General features: G+C 41.4%; 1 protein-coding gene across 10 annotated transcripts in view; it reads right to left on the reverse strand.

The window, feature by feature from the left end:
- MPP7 (MAGUK p55 scaffold protein 7) overlaps positions 1 to 16,556 on the reverse strand; it is a 284,148-nt gene that overhangs the window by 198,586 nt on the left and 69,006 nt on the right. For 5 of the 10 annotated variants that reach the window (XM_034930201.3, XM_055092553.1, XM_055092550.1 and 2 more), the window contains one exon: positions 5,105 to 5,207. The exons of the other annotated variants lie outside the window; for them this stretch is intronic. The gene's annotated coding sequence lies outside the window, so the exon portion shown is untranslated. The remainder of the gene's footprint in view (positions 1 to 5,104; positions 5,208 to 16,556) is intronic. 10 annotated transcript variants of the gene reach the window in all.

Genomic DNA, 16,556 nt, shown 5'->3' on the forward strand with positions numbered 1-16,556 from the left:
CTGCTAGTGCCAGTCAGCTTGCCGGCTGCCCACTCTCACCATTTCACTGGGTTTGGGTCACACTTGTGCTGGCTGCGTGCCTTTCTCACACAAACTTCTGCTGACCTGGGCTTCTGATATGATAAGAGAGCCTGCACCTTCCCCTGGTGGGAGGAGCCTAGCCGACTCCTCTCTGGAATGGCTCCGCTTCTCTTCTCGCATGGAGAAGTCTAGCATGGGCCATTGCTTTAGCCAAGAATGATGTCCTCTTCAACTTTTGTGCACATTTGAAATTTTTGTTGATGAAAAAAGTGTCCTTTTCAACATTTTGATTTAAAATGTAATAGCATTTACTATATGTCCATCTCTTGAAAGTCTCAAAAAAAAAAAAAAACTGTAGAAAGAAACTATTATATAACCACAAATTAGTAACAGTAAAAGCAAGCCTTTGTGGTTCTCCTACTGGATGTAACAGAACCCATTATCTATACCACCAAATTCTAACTTTCCTGATTTCCCTAAACATCTCTCTCCTAACATCCTTTGTTTTGGAGAGATGCTCAACAGAGTATTTAGGGGTGTCAAGTAATGGTGTCTGTAATTTACGCAAAAATACTTCAGCAGAGAGGCGGAGGAGAGGGAGAGAGAACATATGGCCAAATGTCATCTGTTGCTGGATCTAAGATGGACATATGGGTCTTCATTGTACTATTCTTTCTACTTTTCTATATATCTTGAAATTTTTATGCTAAAAATTTTTTAGAAGAAAAAAAGAACTTCCACATCTCCCAGCCTCTTATATCCCAGAATTATGTGCCTTCTGAGAACCCTAATAAGCCCATCGGCAAACACAGTAATCCTCAAATTGGTCTGTTCCCACCTCCAACCCATCCTACACATGCTGCCAGCATCATCTTTCAAAGATACTTACGTGATCACTTGACTACTCTAAATAAACTAGCTGATGATTCAACCGCACTTTCATGATAAAGTTTAAATTCCTTAAATTGAGACATGCTCTTGGTCCTTTCTCATTGCTTTCTTTGCAAAAATCACACCAACACCCTCTCTCAAGTTTTCTATAAAACTACAACCCTGAACACACTGTGTTATTTCATGCTTCTGTGAATTTGATCACTCTAGTTCCTCTGCCTGCTTCAAAATATGGGTTTAATTGCATGTATGTTACCACACTGCCTAATGAGGAGCCTGTGAGCAAAAAGGATCATAATAGTAAGTATAGGTGTCAACAAAGTCTAATCTATAAAGTCATACAGTCTTTTTCAAACCTGCATATGACTATTCAGCAATTCCTTTCAAATTCAGTAGAGGGTGCCATGATTTAATTTTTAAAAGGAAAATGGACTTCATGTTAACAAAGGCAACTTTCACAAGCTTTAGCTGATGTGTTAAAGCTATAAAAAATATATTTCTAATAAGTAAGGAATGTGAAACTAAAAATAAACACCCAACTTTGTCTTAATCTGAACAAATAACATATTTTTGATTTAAGAAAGAACCATATAAGAATACATCAAAATTCTGGTCGGGCACAGCGGCTCAAGCCTGTAACACCAGCACTTCAGGAGGCCGAGGTGGGCAGATCACTTGAGGTCAGGAGTTTGAGACCAGCCTGGCCAACATGGTGAAACCCCATTTCTACTAAAAATACAAAAATTAGCCAGGTGTGGTACATGCCTGTAGTCCCAGCTACTCGGGAGGCTGAGGCAGGATAATTGCTTGAACCCGGAGGCGGAGGTTACAGTGAGCCGAGATCGCACCACTGCATTCCAGCCTAAGCGACAGAACAAGGCCCTGTCTCAAAAAAAAAAAAAAAAAAAAAAATCAAAATTCTAATTGTGATTATACCCTCTGAACCAACAATAGCTTGTAGGAATACACCCTAAGAAATAATCATACAAGTATGCAACAATGAGCCAATCAATCTACTGTAAAATATAACAGAAAAGTGTTCAAGTTTTTAAAGAAAGTATCTTCATTGCAGAGTTACTACTTCACTTCACTCACAATATCAACACAGAACTGATGCAGGCACAGGTATTCTGACTTCAATACACCAACACAGGAGGCCTCTATTCCCTGGCACCTCTTTATTCACTTTTGCCATTTAGCCAGGCAGGATAGCACACACCTGTAGTCCCAGATACTTGGGAGGCTGAGGTGGGAGGATTACTTGACCCCAGGAATTCAAGACCAGCCTGAGCAACATAGTAATGACCCCCATCTCTAATATATGTATACTTAACAACAACAAAAAAACACTTTTTCCATTTGTTTCACTTTGGGTCTTCTAATCTATACTTTCCTACACTAATTCCTGGTCCATTTTTAGTTTTTCTTTTGCAGTTTCAGAAAGGTGCTAACAATCAGCAGTGACTACACTTGAGACAAGACAACAGACCTCAAATTATCGGTTACTGCCAAAATCAATCTTTTCATTTTGTGACTTAGCTTATACATTGCTTAGTTATCAAATGCTTATCAAACTCCTGTGATTAGCAAAGTACTATGTCAGGGGTATAACAAAAAATATCAAACTATAAACATAGTAGATTTCATTATCTTAAGATCAATTTCACTTCCAAAATTCAGAATCTATGAGTCTAGATTGTATTCTGCCGTTTTACTCATTAACTTCGAGGATTTGGGTAAACGGCGACATGTCACACACTCAAGAGTATTCCATAGTAGGGCATTCCCCCACAGGGGAATCACTGCTACAATCACTGCTCAATTTCTTCCTTACCTGAAAGGAAGCCAAGATGGTACTGAACAAGAATGGAACCACCACAGTACATAGGCGTTTATTTAGCTTTCTGTGAAGCATTAAAAAATCAGATATTGCTCAAGCCTGGGTTGTAATATGAGGAAACTGGCATTAACCCTCATGCATTCAGTCTCTCCATCTAGGTCCCCCGTTTTCTAGATACTCTCACTGTTTTCTTCAATATGTGAAAAGGCAAGAAGTACACCTGTATCTAACATCATACAGAGGCGTTAAAAGGCAACCAGATGAGATTTTTTTTTTTCCATCTTGGCAAAATCAACTCTTCATAGCGGACATTCAACAGGCTCTTAGAACTGTTTGAAATTTGAACCTATTTAAGTAACATCAACCAGCAAATATTTCTCCTGATAATAAAAGCTTCCATTTCTGACATCCACGTGTGGCAGAAATTCCCACTCCTTAACAGCTGCAAGTTTATTCTCTGTGTCCTAGAAAGGGTCTTTTCTCATCTGCATTTCTTTTTTTTTGGGGGGGGGGGCGGAGTCCCACTGTGTCACCCAGGCTGGCATGCAGTGGCACTATCTTGGCTCACTGCAACTTCTGCCTCCCTGGTTCAAGCGATTCTCCTTCCTCAGCCTCCCGAGCAGCTGGGACTATAAGCACGCACCACCATGCCCAACTAATTTTTGTATTTTTAGTAGAGATGGGTTTTCACCATGTTGGACAGGCTGGTCTCGAACTCCTGACCTCGTGATCTACCCTCCTCAGCTTCCCAAAGTGCTGGGATTACAGGCGTGAGCCACGATACCCGGCCTCATCTGCATTTCTTTAAAGATCAGAATGGTTTTTGATTCTTGGTAAAAGATGAGCTGGCAAGTGGGAAATTACTGAAATGCCAAGTAGAGTTGCCAGCCAAATATGAGCTGGGGAGTTTAAGACTAACGAGGATTTAGAGCTTTAAAGGTTGCTGAGTAAGCTCAAGTAGTGAGCCCGACAAATGTAAAACAGAAAAGGAGCCTACAAAAGATGGACTGACTTCTCTGCAGCCGGAGAACCAGGGCCACACTCCAGGTTTGGATTAATCAGAAAGAGGAAAAATAACAAATCTGTGCTAACACTATTTCAACATCAAGGAAACCTACAAGCATCAGGATGTAGAAACAGTGTTTACTAATATATTTCCTTATAGTTGATAGGTCCTATGTAGATTCGTGAAAAATCATCTTCCTTAATTTCTGCACATTACACAAGGACAACCAAGTAATTGTTCCTACTTGACTGCTCAAGACATCATTTCTCAATTATTAAAAAGACATACTTTTGGCCAGGCACGGTGGCTCATGCCTGTAATCCCAGCATTTTCGGAGGCCAAGGCGGGCGGATCACTTGAGCTCAGGAGTTCAAGACCAGCCTGGTCAACATGGCAAAACCTCGTCTCTACTAAAAATACAAAAATTAGCCGGGTATGGTCAGGGGCACCTGCAGTCCCAGCTACTAGGGAGGCTGAGGCAGGAGAATCACTTGAACCTGGGAGACACAGGTTGCAGTGAGCTGAGATTTCACCACTGCACTCCAGCCTGGGATACAGAGAGAGAGTCCGTCTCACAAAAAAGAAAAAGAAAAAAAAAAAAAAAGACATACTTCTGCTATATCCATTCTTATGGGAATTACATTCAATTGCACTATAATCACCTTGAATTAACAAAATGGGACAATGTTTCAAAAGATTCTTTTTACTCTCCTCTAAACCATTTGAGAATATTTCTAAAGCCATTAATTTCACAAACTAGCCAAGATTACTGAGAAAAATCATAGCTGTACAAGTTCTGAAAATCTTGCTGAATATAACTATCTTGTGGTCCAAGGGCTGTATTTCTTTGCCTGAATCCCTGAATTATAAATGGCTATAAAAAGAAAACAGGAAAGAAAAGGGCCCAACAAAATAAAAGGTTCCCAAGTGAAAAGTAATGATGTTATATTGTAACAAACATTTTGGTGACTGGGATTACCTGAAACCTCTGGGCTCCTGCTCTGAAGTACTAATTTGCCAAAAGCATGGCAAATCCAACTCTTAAAACAGTACTGACTCATCCTGAGTTCACAGTTTGATCTTATCTATTTTAATATCAAGGAATCCAAGATTTGCTATACCTCATATCATAAATGAAAAGGAAATACTAAAGATAATTACTTAAAACCTATCCAACAGAATTATCTTCGGTGTAAGTTTTAAGTATAATGCAGATAACCACAATATAGATTTATCTCAAAATGAAAACCTGGGCAGATGATGTTTAACTGAGTAATTATGTTATCTGCACTCTAGATAGGAAGGGCTGAGAGGAAAAACAGGGAGAAACTTGCCATCTTACTCACCCGCAGTGGAGTGCTGGCTGTAAATCAAGTCGGCCTGCCCAAACACACACAGGACTTAATGACGACCTCAGCGAGAGCAGTTGAGTTTATGCAGTAAGGAAATCTGCACAAAATTAAAGGGAAAACTACTGAGGCCCCACATGGACATAATCGCTATGGACCGTGGATGTGAAAATGATGACATAATGGTGGGGAGTAGGAGGATTCCAGTAGGAAGCTAATAATAAAAATACATTTGTTATAAAATGGAAACTAGAAGTTACTGAATTTCTAGCATTTTCCCCTGTTGTTCTCTAAATGTATGCACTCACTCTGACATAGCGCAAACATACTTTGAAAAAACAAATGTATAGAAAAGGGATAGGAACTCATCTTTTCTGTCACCCAGGCTGGAATGTAATGGTGCTATCTCAGCTCACTGCAACCTCTGCCTCCCAGGTTCAAGTGATTCTCCTGCCTCAGCCTCCCGAGTAGCTGGGATTACAGGTGCCCGCCACCACGCCTGACTAGTTTTTGTATTTTTAGTAGAGACGGGGTTTCACCATGTTGGCTAGGCTGGTGTCAAACTCCTGACCTCAAATGATCCACCCTCCTCAGCCTACCCAAAGTGCTGAGATAACAGGCGTGAGCCACCGCCTGGCCCACCTTTTTCTTTTTTTTTTTTTCTGCAACGGAGTCTCACTGTCACCCAGGTTGGAGTGCAGTGGCGTGATCTTGGCTCACTGCAACCTCCGCCTCCTAGGTTCAAGCGATTCTTCTGCCTCAGCCTCCCAAGTAGCTGGGAATACAGGCAGGTGCCACCATGCTCAGCTAATTTTTAGTAGAGACAGGGTTTCAACATGTTAGCCAGGATGGTCTCAATCTCCTGACCTCTTTATCCACCTGCCTCAGCCTCCCAAAGTGCTGGGATTACAGGCATGAGCCACTGTGCCCAGCCCATCTTTTTCTTAATTCTACATATTTGTTACTGAAATATAGTTTCCTAGTCAATTTTAACAAACAAAATTCCAATCACAGAGTGCAATGAAATACCTATCAGGATCCAGGAGCACTCTCAGATTTATGGACTAACTATGAATATTTCAAGTAGTCATTAGTGGTATCCTAAAAAGTTTGTAGAGAGGCACTGGGAGGTGAAGAGGAGAGGGAAGAGACCATAGTATGAGTGTTTTACTTCCTTTATACTTAGTGAAATATACTTCATACAAATCATCCTTTGGAACTCATGGAATACCCTGAAAATTCTACTATCTGGAAAGACATACATGGTTAATTTTCTTTGCTCTGACAATCAAAACTGTGCCTACCTGAGGTCAACAGCATACTAGGAGTGTGAAAAGGGAAATTTTGGAATATGGAACAACTTTGGAGAGGGAATTTCTAGATACGGAGGATATGAAGACAGCAGCGGCTCAAATGGCAGAGAGAAAAGTTACCAAGGTCAAACACCACTACCCAGACACTTTCTATATAAAAGACCTATGCAGATGCTGCAGCTAAACCATTAGGACTACTGCCCTGCAACTCCACATTGCCATACATTTTCAGTTGCTTCCAGGGAAAAAAAAAAGCGTATTAATTCTAATATTAATATGAATTCCAATAACAGATTAAATGCACCCCCAGAAAAATACCCCAGCCAAGATTCTACTTCTAAGAATTTCACTGCAGACATAATTCACACAGGTAAACAAATATATATATGTGCAAAAAAACTGACTAAGCATCATTAGACAGGGAAAAAAAGTAATGACCTAAAATGTTCATCAATCAGGCAATGGTTTTAAAAAATAATAATAATGAAAAGTGGCACAGCGAGGAGGTTGGGATATAAAATTGGACTACGTTTTTAGGCTATAATCTTTCTACCTTTCTTATTTCACAATGAGTATTTATTCAAGTCTTACGTATATAACTAAGAACAGAAAAATCATACATTCTATTAATTTTTTAAAATCCAAATGGCAATCATGGCCCACAGTTCCATTATAAGTCTCAAAGCCTATTTAATCTATCATTGTACACAATCCATTTATATGAGAATCTGTGTGTCTTTCTCCTCCATTAGACTATAAATTCCTTAAGAACCAAGACAAATAATAAGTCATCTTCCCCCATGCCCAGTACAGAGATGCTCATTCAATGTATGCCGAGTGAGTAAATGAAGAGACAAATTCCTATTTGATCTAAGCCTCTGCAGGTAACCACAGTTGGCTACAGTCATGATTACAAGTGCTCGGAGTTATGTCAGCCTGACCCACAGAAAGGAGAAAGATAGTTCTCAGAAACAGCATAAGTTTCAACATGTTCCACAATCCCTGAGAAGGTTCTAGGCTACCTACATCAAACCTATCCCTTTCCAAGATCACCCACAGATTAAAACCAATGACAGCAGTTGAGATGTCACAGTATTAAAAAGCAACAAGCGCAATTCAGCGTTTCATGTCATGACACGAACGGGAAATAATATCATTTATCTGGTGCCTGGGAGGGAAGGTCTGAGCTTGGTGAAACCAATCAAGTATGTCTTCCTTATATTCTTTAATTATGATAAGGAAACTGAAAACCAACATATTAAGGAAGACATTAAACACAGAATTTATATAAAACTCCCAAAGAAAACCTTCTCAGATATCTTCATAGAAAATAAAGCTTGTTCATGTCCTTTGTAGGGACATGGATGAAATTGGAAATCATCATTCTCAGTAAACTATCGCAAGAACAAAAAACCAAACACCGCATATTCTCACTCATAGGTGGGAATTGAACAATGAGATCACATGGACACAGGAAGGGGAATATCACACTCTGGGGACTGTGGTGGGGTGGGGGGAGGGGGGAGGGATAGCATTGGGAGATATACCTAATGCTAGATGACGAGTTAGTGGGTGCAGCGCACCAGCATGGCACATGTATACACATGTAACTAACCTGCACAAAGTGCACATGTACCCTAAAACTTAAAGTATAATAAAAAAATAAAAAAATAAAAGAAAATAAAGCTTGTTTCCATGAACGTAACTCTTTTTTATAACAGGTTCTATGTCTGTAATAGCTACATGCAATTCCTGATCAATACAATGTGATATCTCCACATTTCTGACGAACCCCCATCAACATTAAATTTTGTTTAATGGGGGGCTCTGTTTTGGCTTCTCAATGAGAAAAGGGCAGACATTCTGCGGGGAGTAAATATAATCATTTCTAGGTAAGGTATTACAGTCCTGTGCTGACACCTTACAGTACACAAATAACATAAACATACACATCTGCAGAACTTGACAATATTGAGTATTTATGCAGCTATTATTTCACACTTAACACACACCCTCTAAGGTAGGTTACACCTCCATTCCATCCTTCCCATCCCAGATTCTATAAGAAGGGGACAGACACAAGTCTAGAACCTGATGTTCCTTCCACTTCATCACACTCCTGTCACCTCTGCAAGTAGAGTCAAGGTGAGACCACCAAGAAGACAAGAAAGGTTAAAAAAAAAAAAGGCATTGCTGCTATTAATACCAAAAGTCTACAGTTTGCCTATATATACTACTATCTAGTAAATTTCCTATTATACTTAGGACTGATAAGATATAAATAACATATTAAATATTATATATATATATAAATTTTTTTTTGAGACAGAGTCTCACTCTGTCACCCAGGCTAGAGTGCAGTGGCATGATCTCAGCTCACTGAAACCTCAGCCTCCCAGATTCAAGCAATTCCCCTGCCTCAGCCTCCCAAGTAGCTGGGATTACAGGCATGCCCCACCACGCCTGGCTAATTTTTGTATTTTTAGTAGAAACAGGGTTTCACCATGTTCACCAGGCTGGTCTTCAACTCCTGACCTCAAATGATCTGCCCACTTCAGCCTCCCAAAGTACTGGGATTACAGACTTGAGCCACCGCGCCTGGCCTAAATATATATTTAAATAAAATATATTACATTTTACTCCTATTAGTTTTACTAAATGGCAATTACAGGTATCCAAAGAACATTTACTGAGCAACCACCAGGCACTATGCTAGAATCAGAGACATCACAGTGTATCTCCTGTCTCTACTCCTGTGGAGTGGGAGAGAGAGCTCTCCACACAGTGGAAAAACAGAAATCCCTATTTCTGTGAAAACACCAAGTTATTACTGCGCTAAACAGCTGCTAAAGGGAAAAAAGAAAGAGCCTTTGTGTAACATGTCTCAGAACTTTTACTCAGAGAATGAGAAGGCTCAGGACTCAAACTTACAGGTGAAACTGCACCTCTAATGTAGACAGCCCACCACCATTCATCCTCCACCAGGTTTTTTTTTAACTCTAAAATATATTAATGAAGTTAAACAGAAACAGCTGTTTATCAGTCACCTAAATTAGTAGTTCTCACACTTTTGATCATTCATATGCCACCCTCACAATTTTTACATTACATACAAAACTACTTTTTTACTTAACAATTTTCTTACACAGAGTTATTTTATTTAAATACCTATTTTAGACTCCTTTTAAACACCCACAGTGAGGCCAGGTGCAGTGGCTCACACCAGTAATCTCACCACTTTGGGAGGTCTAGGCCAGCGGATTGCTTGAGCTCAAGAGTTCGAGACCAGCCTGGGCAACATGGTGAAACCCCCATCTCTAATAAAAATACAAAAAATTAGCCAGGCGTCATGGTGCATGCCTGTAGTCCCAGCTACTAGGGAGGCTGAGGAGGGAGAATCACTTGAGCCCAGGAGGTGGGATTGAACCACCGCAGTGAGCCGAGATTGCACCACTGCACTCCAGCCTGGGTGACAGAGAGAGACTCCATCAAAAAGAAAAAGAAAAAGATGAGGGGAGGGGGAGGGGAGAGAAGAGAAGGACGCAGGGAGGCAGGAGATGAGTTAGTTATGTTTTCTAATATGCATGAAAATAAAAGCATATGGGCAGGTGCAGTGGCTCATGCCTGGAATCCCAGTACTTTGGGAGGCTGAGGTGGGAGAATCACTTGAGCCCAGGAGTTCTAGACCAGAGCGTGGGCAACATGACAAAATCCCATCTCTACAAAAAAATACAAAAAATTAGCCAGGCACAGTGGTGTGCCCCTGTAATGCCAACTACTCAGGAGGCTGAGGTGGGAGGATCACCTGAGTCCGGGAAGTCAAGGCTGCAGTGAGCCATGATTGTGCCACTGCACTCCAGCCTGGGTGACAGAGCAAGACTCTGTCACTCTGTCCCCCATAACAAGAAAAGCATAGTGCTTAAAACAAAAACTCTTCATTAGAATACTTCAGAAATAACCCTGCATGTCCATACTTAGGAAACACTGATATTTAACAAAACAAACAAAAACACAGAAAACACTATATTAGCAGCTATTTATAAATACTGTTACAATAATTTTATGGCATTATCATCATCGACATATTTGAGTCCATCCCTCTTTCTACTTGTTAATTAATACATGCTTAATTATCTAAAAAGTATTCAATCATTTCCAGTGGCAATTCATCCATTCCAGTCTCCCTGGCTCTCTATAAATGATCTATGTATTATATTATGTATTAGTCTATATGTATGCATTAGTTAATGATGTGAAGCAGTTATACAAAGCTTCCTTATACCTACAGACTATAAATGGTTCTTTCCTTCAATCACTTGTCAAGATAAAGAAATCTAAAACATATAAAAATACCAGAGACTATATTTAACTATGTTCTAACCAAATAGTATGTTTCTGGCCAGGCATGGTGGCTCATGCCTGTAATCCCAACACTTTAGGAGGCCAAGGTGGGCGGATCACCTGAGGTCAGGAGTGAGACCAGCCTGACCAACAGGGCAAAACCCTGTCTCTATTAAAAATACAAAAATTAGCCAGACATGGTGGCACATGCCTGTAGTGCCACCTACTCAAGAGGCTGAGACAGGAGAATCGCTCGAACCTAGGAGGCGGAGGTTGCAGTGAGCCAAGATCGTGCTGCTGCACTCCAGCTTGGGTAACAGAGTGAGACTCCATCTCAAAAAAAAAAAAAAAAAAAAAAAATTTTTTTTAAATAGCATGTTTCTTCTGGCACAATTTAAAGTGAAAGTGAAAAGGTTCTGTTTTCTACATGATGCATTTCAACTCAGTGTGAGTTGATTTATTTTATGCCCAATTGTTGTTAGAGAAAGAATTCAAATGGTTTTTCCAAGTATGTAAGGTGCCTACAAAATTACACTATAAAATTTATTCTTTAATAGCCTAGTTCTTTACCAAAGCAATTAGTTTTCATAAGTCACTCCAGCAAATCACAAAGCCAGATGGGTCCCCAATTCAATCAATTATCTTTAATCTTTCAACTAAGAAAAATTGCTCTTTATATACTTTGTCTCTGTAGTTCTCTTTCCAGAATTAACCATTTTGGCAGTGATGTATGCTTGTTAGCAAAAGTAGGTCCTACACACAGGTGAGAAAACACAGAATTAACTGTGAACACTTTCCTTCCTAGCAAGGTGAGCAGAACACTGAACCATGACTTAACGAAAGACTGCCCAAGTCATTCACTGGGGTGGAACCCTATGGTGTTTATCACAAACGTACTTCCCACCAATACGGTGGCTTTGCGCTCCACTGGCCAGTGCTTTTTATACTGAAATGAGTCAAAGACCAGATCCAGCGCAGTCACCATAGTTCCACTAAGATTTAAGCGAGGCAAACCATTGTCCCTGCCATTCTATCCTAAATGTGGTCATAAGTGGGACAGCAGAGAAAGCCACAGTACTTATCCAAGGTTGCAACACCTCCACTCTTCTGCTGATCTCCAAATACATACCTAGGCAGCACAGCCTTCTCCATCAGGTGACCCCAGAGTACACAGAGTGTGGATATCAGACACACCCCAATGACAATGACGTAGAACACCCTCCAATGTAGTACAAGAAACTCTCTGATCATACAATATACTCACAAATACATTTCTCTATCCTGAGAGAGAGACCGGTTTATGTCACTTTCTATCTCTCCATTTATAATTTTTGGCCAGGTGCCAATGGCTCATGTCTGTAACCTCAACACTTTGGGAGGCTGAGGCAGGAGGAGCTCAGAGCCCAGGAGCTCGAGACCAGCTTGGGCAACATAACAAGACCCCATTATGGCTCACACCTGTAATCCCAGCACTTTGGGAGGCCGAGGTGGGTGGATTGCTTGAGGTCAACAGTTCAAGACCAGCCTGGCCAACATGGTGAAACCCCATCTCTACTAAAAATACAAAAAATTAGCCGGGCATGGTGGCGCACGCCTGTAGTCCCAGCTACTCAGGAGGCTGAGGCAGGAGAATCGCTTGAACTTGGGACCAGAGGTTGCAGTGAGCTGAGAATGCACCACTGCACTCCAGCCTGGGTGACAGAGCAAGACTCTGTCTCAAAAAAAAAGAAAAAGGAAATAAATAAATAAATAAATTATATATATACATATATATATATTTTTTTTTTTTCTTCACCATGTTGGCCAGGATGGTCTCGCTCTCCTGACCTTGTGATCCACCGGCCTTGGCCTCCCAAAGTGCTGGGATTACAGGTGTGAGCCACCGCGCCCAGCCAATAATATAATTTTTGACTGAACTAGTAATTTATAATGAAACTAACAGTATATCCCAAAGAGGCACAATGCATTAAGCCAGTAACTGCAAGTCCTTTTAAAAAGTTGTCACAAATATTTTAGGTTACTACACAGGTGTCATAAATAATACTCTAGTATAAATGGCCTTTGGCCCTTTGGAAGCCACAGACATTTTTTAATCTGATGAAAACTATGGATCCTTTCTTTCCTAAGAAACATTCGCTAGTTACACAAAAAGCTGCACCTATTCTAAACAGGTTGTACATTCATTAGACTCTAAAGTCCAATCATGTACACAGCTCAGGAACTCTTACTTGAGTGGCTTGAGGAGACTAATACAATGCTAAACCTCACATTTAGCCGGACGCAGTGGCTCACGCCTGTAATCCCAGCACTTTGGGAGGCTGAGGTGGGCAGATCATTTGAGGTCAGGAGTTAGGCATGAGCCTGACCAACATGGTGAAACCCCATCGCTACTAAAAATAAAAAAATTAGCCAGGAGAGGTGGCATGTGCCTATAATCCCAGCTACTCAGGAGGCTGAAGCACGAGAATCACTTGAACCCAGGAGGCGGAGGCTGCAGTGAGCTGAGTTCGCACCACCGCACTCCAGCCTGGGCAACAGAGCGAGACTCCGTTTCAAAAAAATAAAATAAAATAAAAATAAATCTCACATTTAAAAAGAAACATAATGAGTCTACCTGCACTCAGGTGTCTAAGTACCTGACCACATATAAATCAGAGGCAATTATAAAATATTTTAAAGAAAACCCAAATTTCTCTGGTGGTAGTGTATTCAAATTGCTTTCATCTAAATACGCTGAATGAAAGGGCCACTACCATCTGGTAGCAGCCAATCTTGAATTTAAGAAATGAGGAATGTGACCTGATGGACCTGGGGAGGGTAAAGTCACAAGGTTTGAAGCTGTGTTTGCATAGTTCTGCAAATAAATATTCAGAACACGGAAACTGTTCATGTCAAATAAAGGAGGTGGGGTATTATAGAAGGGATAAAGCCCCAAAAGTGTCCCCCGACCTTGATCCACCACTGCCAGTTGGCTCTTAAAAGTACTACAGAGCTACATTTTTCCCATCAATGTGGATTGTGATGAAAAATTAAATTGGCTCATGAGCCATATACAGAAGACTTCTAAAATCAACACTGAAGTGTTTCCCTTTCTCAGGATTTGGCTGTGAAGCGTGACCAACCAGCCAGGAGGAAGGGGAGGGATCTTGGAGCTGGCCCACGATCTGCAGAGAGGAAAGGATGGCAGGGGAGGGGCAGAGAGGAGCGGGCTATCTCAGCTCAGAAGCAGACGGAGGAGCTGCAGCTGAAGGCGCCAGGTGAAACATCCGACACATGTGGGAACCTTAGTGGTGATGCAGGCGACAGCAGGTACCAGAATTTCCAAGACACAGGAATAGTATCCAAATCTCACAGATGGAAGAAAGCAATGGGAAGTCTGGCAGCTTGGGAGTCAGGTAGGGAAAGCGTTCTAGCTCCATACCCAATTCCAGAGGCAGAGCTTCAATCCCCAGAAAAAAGAAAGTTTGAGAGATAGGCACAGTTTCAGGAACCAAATTAAAAGCCCCATTCTAGGCCAGGTACAGTGGCTCATGCCTGCAATCCCAGCACTTTGGGAGGCCGAGGCAGGATGATCGCTTGAGGCCAAGAGTTGGAGACCCAGCCTGGACAACACAGGGAGACCCTGTCTCTACAAAAAAATTTTGAAAATTAACCAGGCAGGATGGCACTCACCTGCAGTCCCAGCTACTTGGGAGGCTGAGGTGGGAGGATGGCCAGGAGTTCAAGGTTACAGTGAGCTACGATTGCACCACTGCACTACAGACTAGGTGACATAGTAAGACCCTGTCTCTTTTTTTTAAGTCTCATTTTAGCTAAAACTTGGGGCAAAGAACAGCAACAGGGACAAACAGGAGCATAAGGGCCAGGAATGACTGGCAAAAAAAAATAAGTAAAAATGCAAGAAATCTAGTGCCCAGCCCTGAGACCACAGATCCTCAGGATGGGGCGCTGGTGGACCAGAAACCCCACCACGTGAGAAGGCTGCACTTTAAATTCGACTGTCCTGGTGTCTGCCTTGGTCACAAAATTAGAGTGGAGATAAGCAACACAGACACCAGCCCTGGCCTCAGGGAGCTTTTTTTTTTTTTTTTAAATAAAATATAATCTCAAACGATCAAAGAAAAAGACAGAAAGTCTGACTGAAGAGCCCAAGCATTAATTTCCACCATCTCTCAACAGCTTGAGCAAACATATGGAAGTGGGAAGCACAGAGCATGTGAAGGAAACTGTTTATTACAGTTGGGATAAAATAAAAGGTAAGTGTTGGAATGAAAGGATGATTTCCAATGCTGGCCTAAGGATTTTATGGTGGCGGTGGGTAAAAAGGACATGTTCAGAATGGTGTCTTGGAAGATTAATTCACCAGTACCATCTTAGAAGCCAAGGAAGAGAGACTTTCAGGAAGAAGGTACAATCCTCATCTCCAAGTGCTGTTGATATTGAGAAATATAAAAATACTAATTAGAAGGCATCCTCTCTACCAGTTTCATTAGTGGAGATTATAGGGCAGACAGACAGGACAAGGGCAGAATCAATTCAAGAGATAGAACAGTACTCAGGATGCACCTCCCATTGAGGAAGTTATGTATAAAAAGAGACAAGAGATAGGTCCCTGAGTTCCCATCAGAGGTATTGCTTTTACTGTTGTTGCTGCTGCCATTTTTAAAAACAGGTAGACCTGAGTCAACAGGTTAAAGATGCAAAAATGAGAAGGGGTAATTGATAAAGAATGTTTAAAAGAACAGAATTATGAGCTCAGCTCACATCAAAATGCATTTACGCTGGGCATGGTGACTCAAGCTTGTAATCCCAACACTTTGGGAGGCCAAGGCGGGGGGACTGCTTGAGCTCAGGAGTTCGAGACCAGCCTGGGGAACTTGGCGAAACCCCATCTCCACAAAAAATGCAAAACTTAGCCAGGCATAGTGGTACATGCCTGTAGTCCCAGCTGCTTGGGAGGCTGAGGTGGGAGGATTGCTTGAGTCCAGGGGGTCAAGAATGCAGTGAGCCAAGATCATGCCACTGCACTCCAGCTTGGGCAACAGCGTAAGATCCTGTCTCCCCACCCCACCCCCAAAAAATGCCTTTACATCTTAAAAAAATTCCACTTTGAATCTCTTTTTCCAACAAATGGTTTCTCAGTGTAAAATGTCTATAAATTACTCAGTGTTGATAATGTGTCTGTTCCATTGTTCAATAACCAAGAAATACATATCATAGCTTTTTTAACTTTATCGAGTTAATAAATGTTGGCACAAACTGTGCTTTCTTTTAATGAAATCCAATAAGCAGAGTAAGTGCAGAGGAAAGGGAAAGAATGGGTTTTAGGATTATCCAGACCTGGGTTTAAATTATATTTTTAAGAGCAAAAAAACTACATTATTGCTTGAATACTTAGGTAAGCATAAGTACTTACATGCTAAGGGATTTACAAGACTCTCTCATCTGACCTTCACAACGGCCTTCTGTTCTGTTTTGTTTTGTTTTGGAGACAGGGTCTCACTCTGTCACCCAGGCTGGAGTACTCAGGAGGCTCACTGCAACCTCCGCCTCCCAAGTTCAAGTGATTCTCCTGCCTCAGCCTCCCTAGTAGCTGGGATTACAGGCGCCCACCACCGTGCCCAGCTAATTTTTGTATTTTTAGTAGAGACGGGTTTTCACCATGTTGGTCAGGCTGGTCTCGAACTCCTGACTTCAAGTGATCCACCCTCCTCAGCCTCCCAAAGTGCTGGAATTACAAATGTGAGCTACTGTGCCCAGCCCACAAGGGCCTTTTCAGTTTAGAGGTTCAACAA

Source organism: Pan paniscus, chromosome 8 (genome assembly GCF_029289425.2).
Source record: "Pan paniscus chromosome 8, NHGRI_mPanPan1-v2.0_pri, whole genome shotgun sequence".
In the NCBI taxonomy this organism is placed as follows: domain Eukaryota; kingdom Metazoa; phylum Chordata; class Mammalia; order Primates; family Hominidae; genus Pan; species Pan paniscus.